The 12338-nt window shown below is 51.3% G+C and overlaps 1 long non-coding RNA gene across 1 annotated transcript; it reads right to left on the bottom strand.

The window, feature by feature from the left end:
• Positions 1–864: 864 nt before the first annotated feature.
• On the bottom strand, positions 865–12323 carry LOC138843898 (uncharacterized). The gene is made up of 2 exons (XR_011379050.1): positions 11805–12323; positions 865–1390 (listed from the first exon to the last, which is right to left on the bottom strand). It is a non-coding gene; the product is annotated as an uncharacterized lncRNA (long non-coding RNA).
• Between the last annotated feature and the right edge of the window lie 15 nt (positions 12324–12338).

A 12338-nucleotide genomic window follows, 5' to 3' on the forward strand; every position in this document is an offset into this window, starting at 1 on the left:
AAATAATTAATAAGTAAAAATTAAAGAATAAAAAATTAAAGTGGAAAGTTTGGACCTGTATACTATGCCTGAATTTACCTGTTCAGGATTTTCTGTCCATCAGAGAGGTGACATGGACGAGGAAATTCTTCATTTTACCACACTGGCCTCAGATATAACTTCCAGTAGCTGGCATGTGTTCTCTGGTCTTCCTCTTTTCTGCCACAGTTGGTCAGCAGACATTCGACTGTGACTCAGGCTCTGTTCTTCTGAGAGCCGTCTCTGTTCAAATTATATTCTATTTTTTAAAAAGATTTATTTATTTATTTGCAAGTCAGAGTTATAGAGAAGCATAGGAAGACAGAGAGAGAGAAAGAGAGAGAGAGAGAATCTTCCATCTGCTGGTTCAGTCCCCAACTGGAGCTGTGCCAATCCGAAGCCAGGAGCCAGGAGCTTCTTTCAGGTCTCCCACATGGGTGCAGGGGATCAAGGACTTGGGCCATCTTCTGCTGCTTTCCCAGGCCATAGCAGAGAGCTGGATCAAAAGTGGAGCAGCCAGGACTTGAACCGGTGCCCACAGGGATGCCGGCACTGTTGGAGGCAGCTTTTACCTGCTATGTCACAGTGCAGCCCCCCAAAGTGTATTCTGTTTATATGGTCTACGTATTATCTTTACTTATAAAATTTTTCTCTCCTTTTTAATTGAAACTGGAGAAAACAGAATAAAGTATTATTGAACCACATGGACACGAGGTGCCCAGTGAAGACTGCCCACTGCTCAGTGGGTGGCAGGAATTGCTGGGCAGGCTCCACTCCATCTGCTGGTACCAAGTTTCCTACATGCAAAGGTCAAAAGGACAAACGGTCAGGACAGCCTGGAGTAGTTTTATTTATTTATTTATTTATTTATTTATTTATTATTATTTATTTATTTGAAAGGCAGAGAGAGAGAGAGAGAGAGAGAGAGAGAGAGAGAGAATCTTCCATCCACTGTATCACTTCCCAAATGCATACAACAGCCGGCAGTAGGCCAGGACAAAGCCAGGGGCCAGGAACTCCACCAAGTTCTCTCACGTTGGTGCTGGGACCCAATCATTTGAGCCATCATTTGCTGCCTTCGAGGGTGCACATTAGCAGGAAAGCTGGAAGCTGGACTGGGAGCAGAGCTGGGACTTGAACTCATGCACTCGATATGAGATGCGGGTCTCCCAAGTGATAACGGAACTGCTGAACCACAACACCCCGCCCCCTCCTGTGCTGCTTATAAAGCTGAGTTAATTCCATTTCAGACAGCGCCAACACCCCCCCCCCCCCCATTCTCACGCATCCTTTTAAGGAAAGTACTTCTTCCTTTTGCCTTCTTCGGTCTCTTGAAATTCCATGCACAGGTGCAGAGCACTTCTGGTCACGGCTGCGGGAGAACATGGGAAGCTCTCAAAGTCCCCTCCACTGGCTCGTTCCCCAAACACTCACGACAGGCAGGGCTAGGCCAGGCTGAAGCTGGAAACAGGAATTCAGTCCAGGTCCTCCACGTGGGTGGCAGGGACCCAACCAGGCGAGACACCCCCACCCCCACCCAGAATCTGTATTAGCAGGAAGCTGGGATGGGGAGCAGAACTAGAACTTGGACCTGGTACCCGATGTGAGACGCAGACATCCCGACCGCTAGGCCAAACGCCTGCCCCGGAAACAGTAATTTCTTCCTCATACTGGTTGTCGTGAGAATTAGATGAGATGGTGAGAGAGCGCCTGCCTTCGAGCTGCAATCCATGAACATTGTTCTACTTTCCCCTGGATTCCCTTCCTGAACTTCTGCCACATCAAAAAATAAACAAGAATTCAGCTCAAGTCCAGCAAGGGAGAGGAAACATTTCTGGACTGCATTTTCACAAGGATAACGATTCTTGCCGCTGGCACCCAGTCTCTTGGGGGGGTCCGTAACATTGGGGGTGTCCGATGTTCTTGGGGGTGGGGAGAGGCTTTGCGCAGTGCCGCCTTGTCTCCCCTCTCAGAAGTGGGCTTCACGGGAAGCATACTGGTGCTCTCCAGACGCTGTAGGAAGGCTGCACGTTAGGTGGGCCGTGGTGAGCACGACCTTCAAAGTCTATTCCAGCCCAACAGTCTGATTCTACAGGCAAGTGAAGGGAGCCCCCTCCCCGGTCCTCAGCATCACCTTCCTCTTCTGAACAGGTGCAGGTTAAACACTTTATATAGGCCGGCGCCGCGGCTCACTAGGCTAATCCTCCGCCTAGCGGCGCCGGCACACCGGGTTCTAGTCCCGGTTGGGGCGCCGGATTCTGTCCCAGTTGCCCCTCTTCCAGGCCAGCCCTCTGCTGTGGCCAGGGAGTGCAGTGGAGGATGGCCCAGGTGCTTGGGCCCTGCACCCCATGGGAGACCAGGAAAAGCACCTGGCTCCTGGCTCCTGCCATCGGATCAGCGCGGTGCGCCGGCCGCAGCGCTCCGGCCGCGGCGGCCATTGGAGGGTGAACCAACGGCAAAGGAAGACCTTTCTCTCTGTCTCTCTCTCTCACTGTCCACTCTGCCTGTCAAAAAAAATAAAAAAAAATAAAAAAAAATAAAAAAATAAAATAAACACTTTATATAAAGGACAGCACGCAGTCCATGAGTTGTTTGTGTACTACTGACGGCAGCTAATTAGAGACCTGGAACCTACATCTATTTGAAGGAGACGGGACAGTGAGTGAGGGTGACTGGGCTGCCTTTCTTTTTAGATGTGCAATTAAAGTGCACAGAATTTGGGGCAGGCGTGTGGTCTGGTGGTTCAGAGCCCTGTGTCCCATGTCAGAGTGCCTGGGTTCAATTCCTGGCTCTGGCTCCTGATTCTAGCTCCCTACTCATGTGCACCCTGGGAGGCAGCTGGTGATGGTGCAAATGGGTCCCTGCCACCCCTGTGGGAGACCTGGACGGAGCTCCCAGCTCCCAGCTCCCGGCTTCAGCCTGGCCCAGCCTCAGCGGCTGTGGACATTCGGATGGGGCAGTTCTGCCTCTCTGCCTTGCAAATAAAAGCAAGCAAACACACAAACATTGAAGAGGCACAGAGCGGTGTGAGCTCGGTGATGAGACTGCTCCCCTTCCACCCTGCCAGCCCTCCTTTCTCTGAGGCTTGACTCCCAAAGGTGCTGTGGGCAGCTCTGACCTGCTGTTTCCACTACTCTGCTCACACACCTAGCATGACTCCCAGTGTAAGCTCCTGCTGGAACCCACACTTCCAAGCCCGGCATGCGAGGCCCAGGCATGCTGGCTCCGCCCCAGCCTTCTCGTCTGCTGCCCTACACCTGCACCTGGCCTTGCCTCTCCGCACGACAAGTTGGTCATTCTTGTCTTCCACGCTTTCCCCTCTCCTGTTACTGAGTCTGCATCCCTGCGGGCAGAGGGTGCAGCCTAGTGACCACGCTCCAGGCTCTGGAGCGAGGCAGGCTGCTCCTCCTCACCCCAGATCCACTGCTGCTTATTTACGAGGCTTTTCGCAAGTTCCTTAGCCCCTGGGCTGCCATTTTTTAAAAAAATATTTATTTATTTATTTGAAAGTCAGCATTACAGAGATGCAGGGAGTAGCTTTACCTGCTACGCCACAGCATTGGCTCCCTTCCCCCGGCTTTTTAACCTACAAATCAGAAGTCCTAACAGTACCCACATTCCACACTTACTTTGCCGCTGAGATCACTGAGGTAAGGGCATCACAATGATGTGTAGCAGGTGGTGTGCGTCTGATTGATGTCGCTGGCATCGATTGCTAATGTCCCCTTCTTGGACCTGAGCTTTTTCTCACCATCTAGTTTCTTTCTTTCTTTCTTTCTTTCTTTCTTTCTTTCTTTCTTTCTTTCTTTCTTTCTTTCTTTCTTTCTTTCTTTCTTTCTTTCTTTCTTTCTTTCTTTCTTTCTTTCTTTCTCTCCTTCTCTCCTTCTCTCTTTCTCTCTTTCTCTCTTTCTCTTTTTCTTTTCTTTCTTTCTTTTTTTTTTGACAGGCAGAGTGGACAGTGAGAGAGAGAGACAGAGAGAAAGGTCTTCTTTTTGCTGTTGGCTCACCCTCCAATGGCCGCCACAGCTGGCGCGCTGTGGCCAGTGCACCACGCCGATCCGAAGCCAGGAGCCAGGTGCTTCTCCTGGTCTCCCATGGGGTGCAGGGCCCAAGCACCTGGGCCATCCTCCACTGCACTCCCTGGCCACAGCAGAGAGCTGGCCTGGAAGAGGGGCAACCGGACAGAATCCGGCGCCCCGACCGGGACTAGAACCCGGTGTGCTGGCACCGCTAGGCGGAGGATTAGCCTAGTGAGCCACGGTGCCGGCCACCATCTAGTTTCACAATAACGATTTCTTTTTCTAAACTCATATTGCCTCTTCCCTCACTCATTCCACACTATTTATTGAGCGCCTGCTGCGTGCCGCACTCAGTGCTGTGCACACAGCCAGGTCCTTCTGTCTTCCAGTGGGGAGAGACACAGTGGCCAAGTAAATGAGGGACATCTATGCTATGCTTGGTCAGATGGCCATGACCGTGCTGGAGGTGGGGGAGAGGGACGGCGGGGGGGCGTGGCTGTGCTGCTGTCTTCCACAGTGGTCCAGGGCCTCCCTGGAAAGGTGAGTGAGAGCAGAGGCTGCAGGAGGCAGGCAGGCTGCCTGGCTGGTGCAGGCTGGGGTGCTGGACCCTGGAAGAACAGACTTGATATAATGAACGGGCTTGCGTGGACACAGAAGCTGTCAAGTCCCAAGACCCAAGACTCCAGGGGCCTCAGGAGCCCCACAGTGTAGCTCTGGTCCGGAGGGCCTGAGGCCAAGACCCAGGAGGAGCTGATGAGCTGATGACTACGCAGATGCTGCTCCCTCGGGCAGGAGGGGCAGAGCTCCTCATCCCGCACCCCAAGTGGGATAGCCTTCTTCCAAAGCACACGACTAGAAGCGGGACGAGGGAGCTCTCTAGCAGAGGGGTACGAGGAACAGCACCTGGGCCAGGTGACCGAGGTCCACACCAGCAGTCGTGGGTCATGCTGGTACCATGTGCTTTACTTCTGTGATCTTCCTGCCTGAATCCCCCAGTCATAGTCTTACCAGGAGCAAAACAGCCAAATTCCAAAGAGGGCGTCCTACAAAATATCCGACCAGTGCTCCTGAGAACTGTCAGGGTATCCCAAGTAATGAAATCATGAGAAACTGACCCATCAAGAGAATCCTAAGAAGACACCAGCTCAATGCAAATGTGGTGTTCTGGGACAGAAAAAAAGAATATGGAGTAAAAACCAGCAAAATGTGAATAAAACATGGACTTTAGTGAAGAATAATGTGTCAGTATCGGTTCATTGGTGATAATAAATGTACCATAGTAATATAAGATGCTACCAGTAGGGGAGACTTCTCACAGCATAGCCACATCTTTTTTTTTTTTTTTTTTTAATATTTATTTTATTTATTTGAAAGACAGAGTTACAAAGAGAGGCAGAGACAGAGAGAGGTCTTCCATCTGCTGGTTCATTCCCCGGATGGCCGCAATGGCCGGAGCTGAGCCTATCCGAAGTCAGGAGCCAGGAGCTTCTTCCAGGTCTCCCACATGGGTACAGGGGCCCAAGGACTTGGGCCATCTTCTACTGCTTTCCCAGGCCACAGCAGAGAGCTGAATTGGAAGAGGAGCAGCCAGGACTAGAGCCGGAGCCCATATGGGATGCTGGCGCTTCAGGCCAGAGCTTTAACTCGCTGCACCACAGCGCTGGCCCCATGCCACATCTTTTATTTGTGCACTCTTTAATAATATGCATTTGACAGGTCTGGAGCTGTGGTGTAGCGAGTAAAGCTGCTGCCTGCAGTGCCGGCATCCCATATGGGCACTGGTTCAAGTCCCAGCTGCTCCACTTTTGATCCAGCTCCCTGCTTTGGCTTAGGAAAGCAGTAGAAGATGGCTCAAGTCTTTGGTTCCCTGTACCCTTGTGGGAGATCTGGAAGAAACTCCTGGCTCCTGGCTTTGGACTGGACCAGCTCCAGCTGTCACAGACATTTGGGGAGTGAACCAGTGGATGGAAGATCTCTCTGCCTCTCCCTCTCTTTAACTCTGCCTTTCAAGTAAAATACATAAATCTTAAAAAAAAAAAAAAACAACAACTTAAACCTTCCACAGGATTTCCAAGGGTGTCACTGGAGCGTGATCCATCAGCCCAAACCATACTCCTGGGAACACCATAAAGACACAACACTGATATGAGCCAAGGTCTTTGCACCCTTTAACTCTCCAGGAATAGATTTAACTCATTTTCTTCCTTGTGGGACAACGAATGTGTTCTTACTACTCTGTCTCTGTTGTCTGGCTGGGTAGCCTTTTCTTGCAAAGCAACTGCTCTGACAGCAACAAAGAAACTTGGTTTTTAAGTTTCCCACTTGGGAAAATCCCACCTAACCTCTCTGCAGCTCAGTGGAAGAGCTCTCTAGGGCTCTCTGGGAAAACTGAAGGAACAAATGGTAACTGGGGAACCACCACTTCACCTGCCGCAGCCGAGGGCTCCTGGCATCGGAACGGCCCAGCCCCACCTGTTGTGGCCATCTGGGGAGTGAACCAGGGGTGGAAGACCTCTTTCTCTGTCTCTCTGTAACTCCACTGTTCAAATAAATAAATATTTAATAACAACAACAAAAAGACATAAGAACTGGTGTTGAAGACAGATTTCCAGATCTAATATATCAACTCTCTGTTCACAATCAGTTTACCTTGATCAGAAGGTAAACACAGGGGGAAAACCCCAACAAAACTAAGTTTCCACGCGAAGCTGGATTCCAGACGCCAAAGAGCCTGCCTGTAAGTGATGTATCTAGGCATACCAGGTGTGCAAGTTTACAGCTTAATATACACCTTCCAGCAACTAATTCTTTACAAGAATTTTTAAATTGAGATAGAGAAAGAGACAAAGAGAGAGAGAGAGAGAGAGAGAGAGAAAGAGAGAGAGGAAGAGAGAGAGAGAGAAAGAAAGAGAAGAGAGAGAGAGAAAGAGAAAGAGAAAGAGAGAGAGAGAGAGAGAAGAGAGAGAAGAGAGAAGAGGGAGACCTACTAACCAGGGAGTGGCTCAGTGCTAAAAAGCCTACAACTGGAGCAGGGCAGGGCTGCAGGCAGGATCTGGGAACGCAGCCCAGGTCTCCCTCAAGGGTAGCAGGGACCCAATTACTACAGCCACTGCCATTACCTTCCAGGGTCCGCCTTGGCCATATGAGAGAGACAACCCCAGGCAGTGTGATGTGGGATGCAGGCATCCTAACTGTTAGGCCAAATGTTTTGCTCTCTTCTTTGATCCTTGTCTTGTTAACAGTTGCTTCTTTATTTTACATTTATTTACTTTTGTTCATTTGAAAGGCAGGAAGAGACAGAGAGACACCTTCCATCTACGACTGTACTCCACAAATGCCTGCAAAACCAGAGCTGGGCCAGGCTGGGGTCAGGAGCCCTGAACTCCATCTGACTCTCCCACATGGGTGGCAGTGACTCAAGTACTGGAGCCGTCACCTGCTGCTTTCCAGGGTACACATTAGCAGGACCTGAGCCCAGGCACTCTCCTAAGGGATGCAGGCAACCCAAGCAGTGGCTTCAGTGCTACGCAAACATGCCCCTCTTCTCTGCCTTTTTTTTTTTTTTTTTTTTATCTTTCATCTACTTGAAAGGCAGATTGAGAATGAGTGTCAGTGACAGAGAGAGAGAGAGACAGAGAGAGAGAGAGAGAGATCTCCCATCTGCTGGCTGACTTCCCCAAAGGCCACAACAGCTGCAGCTGGGCCAGTGGGAAGCAGAGAGCCAGGAAATGCATCTGGGTCTCCCACATGGGAGGCAGAACCCAAGCACTTAAGCCATCATCTGCCGCCTCCCTGGTGCCTCTGCAGAAAACTGGATCAGGAGCAAAGCAGCTGGGACTCAACACAGCACTCCCATATGGGAGGAAGGCATTGCCAAGCTGTGGCTTAAGCCGCTGCACCACAATGCCCGTCCTGCGTCTTTGATTTTGAGTGGGATTAATTGTGACGCAAATCTGCTCGTTAAATCCGACTCAATGCACATACCCTCCCTATAAGAAAACGTAGGAAGCCTGTGACCGGACCAAAACTTGTGAAGCAGCCTGCTCGGAATTAACTTCGATCCTGCAAACAAACCGGTTATTTCAGCCGACATCTAGTCAGCGCGGCATACGTGCCAGGTGTTACGCTAGATTATCACCAGATGGCACCATAGCTTCGTCAGCAGAGCTTCCCGGGGGAGCGCCATTCCTGTTGCAGCCAACAAGTTTTAAAGGGCCAGCGGGCTGGGTGTGGGGAGCAGGGGGGAAAGGTTTGCCTGGAGACCACGGAAGGAGCCACCGCCACGAACCACAGAGGAGGGACTGAGGAGAGGAACCCCACGCTTCCCACAGGCAGGTGTGGCGCTGACGATGTGTTGCAAGGGCAGTTTGCAGAGGGAAGAGCTGGAAGGAGGCTCAAGATGCAGGAAAACACAATTTCCTTCAACAGTCTGGGAGGGGACAAGCTGTCAAAGCCCTGCGTGGGGACTGCGTCCCACAGCGAGTGCCTGGGCTCGAATCCCGCTTCCGTGGGGACTGCGTCCCATAGCAAGTGCCTGGGCTTGAATCCCTCTTCCGTGGGGACTGCGTCCCACAGGGAGAGCCTGGGCTTGAATCCCGCTTCCGCTCCAGTCTCCTGGCCAGGGTGTGTCCTGAGGAGCAGCGAGTGCTGGTTCAAGTACTTGGGCCCAGGCCACCCACGTGGGCGACCTGGGTGAAGTTGCTGGTTTCGGGCACTGGCCTGGCCCAACCCTAGCTGTTGTAGGCATTTAGCAGCTGAACCAGCATAGAACGTCTCTCTCTCTCTCCCTCTCTCTCTTTTTCTATTGGACTGCCTTTCAAAATTCAATAAATAAATAAAGCATTTTTAAAAATATCTGGTGAGGGCCAGCGCTGCGGCTCACTAGGCTAATCCTCCGCCTTGCGGCACCAGCACACCGGGTTCTAGTCCCGGTCGGGGCGCCGGATTCTGTCCCGGTTGCCCCTCTTCCAGGCCAGCTCTCTGCTGTGGCCAGGAAGTGCAGTGGAGGATGGCCCAAGGCCTTGGGCCCCCTGCACCCCATGGGAAACCAGGATAAGTACCTGGCTCCTGCCATCGGATCAGTTCGGTGCGCCGGCCGCAGCGCGCTGGCCGCAGCGGCCATTGGAGGGTGAACCAACGGCAAAAGGAATACCTTTCTCTCTGTCTCTCTCTCTCACTGTCCACTCTGCCTGTCAAAAATAAATAAATAAATAAATAAATAAATAAAATATCTGGTGAGAAACACACTCTGGAATGACAGGCAAATCACAATTGTTTAGGTATAATTTAATGTACAAGTTATTTGCATCTTAAGACTGTTGTGTGGGGGGCTGGCACTGTGGCACACTAGGCTAAGCCTCTGCCTTTGGCACCGGCATCCCATATGGGCACCGGGTTCTAGTCCCAGTTGCTCCTCTTCCAGTCCAGCTCTCTGTTCTGGCCTGGGAAAGCAGTAGAAGATGGCCCAAATGCTTGGGCCCCTGCACCCATGTGGGAGACTTGGAAGAAGCTCCTGGCTCCTGGCTTTGTATTGGCTCACCTCCAGACATTGAGGCCATTTGGGGAGTGAATCAGCAGATGGAAGATCTCTCTCTCTGTCTCTCCCTCTCACTGTCTGTAATTCTACCTCTCAAATAGATAAATAAAATCTTTTTTTTTAAAAAAAGACTGGTATGTGAAATTGCACTGAAATGTATTATAAATTTAAACAGAATTCATAAAGATTTACAAACTGTTGATTTTTTTTTTTTTTTTGACAGCCAGAGTGGACAGTGACAGAGAGAGAGACAGAGAGAGAAAGGTCTTCCTTTGCTGTTGGTTCACCCTCCAATGGCCGCCGCAGCCGGCACGCTGCGGCCGGCACACCGTGCTGATCCGATGGCAGGAGCCAGGTGCTTCTCCTGGTCTCCCATGGGGTGCAGGGCCCAAGCACTTGGGCCATCCTCCACTGCACTCCCTGGCCACAGCAGAGAGCTGGCCTGGAAGAGGGGCGACCGGGACAGAATCCGGGTCCCCGACCGGGACTAGAACCGGGAGTGCCAGCACTGCAGGCGGAGGATTAGCCTATTGAACCGCGGCGCCGGCCTCAAACTGTTGATCTTTACATGCATTTACATATTATATTTTGTATGTATGCATTAAGTAAATTACATATATTACAAAATACATAGTACAAAATGGCAAAGGAAGTTATTTTTTGCTCATCATTTCAGGCACCTCATTAGCTGGAATGACAAGAAAAGTGTTAATTGAACTACTGTATTACAGAAAGAGAGGTAGATGCCAAAGCTCCTACTTTCAATATACCCTGTTTGGGCTCAGAAAACGGCTCCTGAAAGGCCCCCAGAACAAAGTGTCTCTCTGAACTTATCCTGTTAATTTGTCTCTCACCCCTCAGCCCTCCGGGGGTGAGCCGCAGAAACTAGAGTCCCCCTTCCCAAGGTGGGTCCTGGAGAACAGAATCCCTCCCTCCCCAAGACCAGCCCCAGAGCCCCAGGGCGTTCCTCCGGCCTCCCCACCTGTGTAGGCACTGGCCCTCGGAGGTCCTCTGGCCCACTCTGTCTGACGGTAGGTCTTTAAGGTCCTCATTCCAGAAGGTGTTTGCTCCCAACCCGGAAGGAAGGGAGGAGGGAGGGAAGGAGGGAGCAAGGAAGGTAGGTACTGGTTTGAGTTCCGGGTATTCTACTTCCAATCCAGCTTCCTGCTAGGTGCCTGGAAGGCAGCAGAAGATGGCCCAAGTGCTTGGATGCCTGCTGGAGATCTAGATGGAGTTCCTGGTTCCTGCACCAGACCTGGCTGTCGTGGCCACCTGGAGAGTGAACCAGCAGGTGGAAGATCTCTCTCTCTCTGTTTCTTAATCCATCTCTGTTGCTCTGCCTTTCAAATAAATAAATAAATATATTTTTTTAAATGCTAAGGTTGCCTCTTCCCTCTGGTTTCCGAAGCAGCAAGTGGGATGTTTGAGCTATTCACTGTGAATATGGGCGGTAGCTGAAAACACTTCTTAGACAAGTCGATTTTGAGCCTGTACTAAGGTTTACTGCTAGCCAGAGTATCCAATGTGTGAAAATCACAAGTTGTTAGTAGAGGAGAAAAAAAAGATTTACCAAAGCAGCTAACTTCACTTATTTTAAAGATTTACTTAGTATTTATTTGAAAGATACAGCATCAGAGAGAGGGAGAGACAAAGGTGGGGGTCGGGGAGAGAGACACAGATCTTTCACCTGCTGGTTCATTCCCCAAAAGGCCACAACAGCTAGGTCTGAGCCAGGCCAAAGCCAGACACCAAAAACTCTATCCAGGTCTCCCACTGGGTGACAGGGGCCCAAGTACTGGGACCTTCATGTGCTGCCACCAGGCACATCAGCAGGAAGCTGGATTGGAACTGCAGCAGCCAGGACTCCAGCCAGGGCTCAGATGCAGTGCTGGGCTGTAAGCAGCAGCTTCATCGGCTGTGCCACCATGCTGGCCCCAGCAGCCAATTTTTAAAAAGCAATGTCAGGCCTTGTGGTACAGAAGTTAAACCGCTGTGTGGGATGCCCTCACCCACACCAGAGGGCCTGGGACACAGTCAGGCCTCCCCTTCTGATCCAGCTTCTTCCCAGTGCACACCTGGGAGGCAGCAGGTTATGGGTCTCTACCACGCACAGAGACCTGAATTGAGTTCCTGGCTCAGCCTGAGCTGTTGCAGGCATTTCGGGAGTGAACCAGTCAATGGAAGATTCTCTCTGTCATTCGGCTTCCAAATAAAATTAAATTAATAAATACCTTTTAAATAAAAAGCAGCCTAGAAGTTAATGAGTGCAGGTCCCAAGGAAACCGAATCCCATCCGTTATCAGGAAGCAACTGACAAGGGATTTCAGGTTTCACTTCCCTGCCGCAGCTCCTGAATTCCACTCTGCAGGGAAAGCGGGAACCCCAGTGACTGGTGCTGCTCCTGGGCGCAGCTCAGGCGAGGCGGTGAGTTCCTGGGGGCACGGAAGGTCAGATGGACACCTGGGTGCAGAAGGGGAGCGATCGAGGTGCAGAGGGATTTACACTTTGCATGGAGGAAAATTCTTACAACAGCGAGGCCGTCCGTGACGACTGAAACGCAGTCCAGTGCCAGCGTCCTAAAGGCTTCTTCGGGGCTCCACTCCCTACGCTTTGCGCAGGGCCCGCGGTGTGCCTGGCACGCAGCAAATGCTACACGCAACGTCTCAGAAAGATTGGTTTTAGAAATCACAGGTCGGCAGACAGTGCACCGATTCCCCAGGGCGCCCCCGGGTTTGCGCACTTCCTGCCCTTTGAAGGAAGCGCGG

The sequence above is a fragment of the Oryctolagus cuniculus genome, chromosome 9 (assembly GCF_964237555.1).
Source record: "Oryctolagus cuniculus chromosome 9, mOryCun1.1, whole genome shotgun sequence".
In the NCBI taxonomy this organism is placed as follows: domain Eukaryota; kingdom Metazoa; phylum Chordata; class Mammalia; order Lagomorpha; family Leporidae; genus Oryctolagus; species Oryctolagus cuniculus.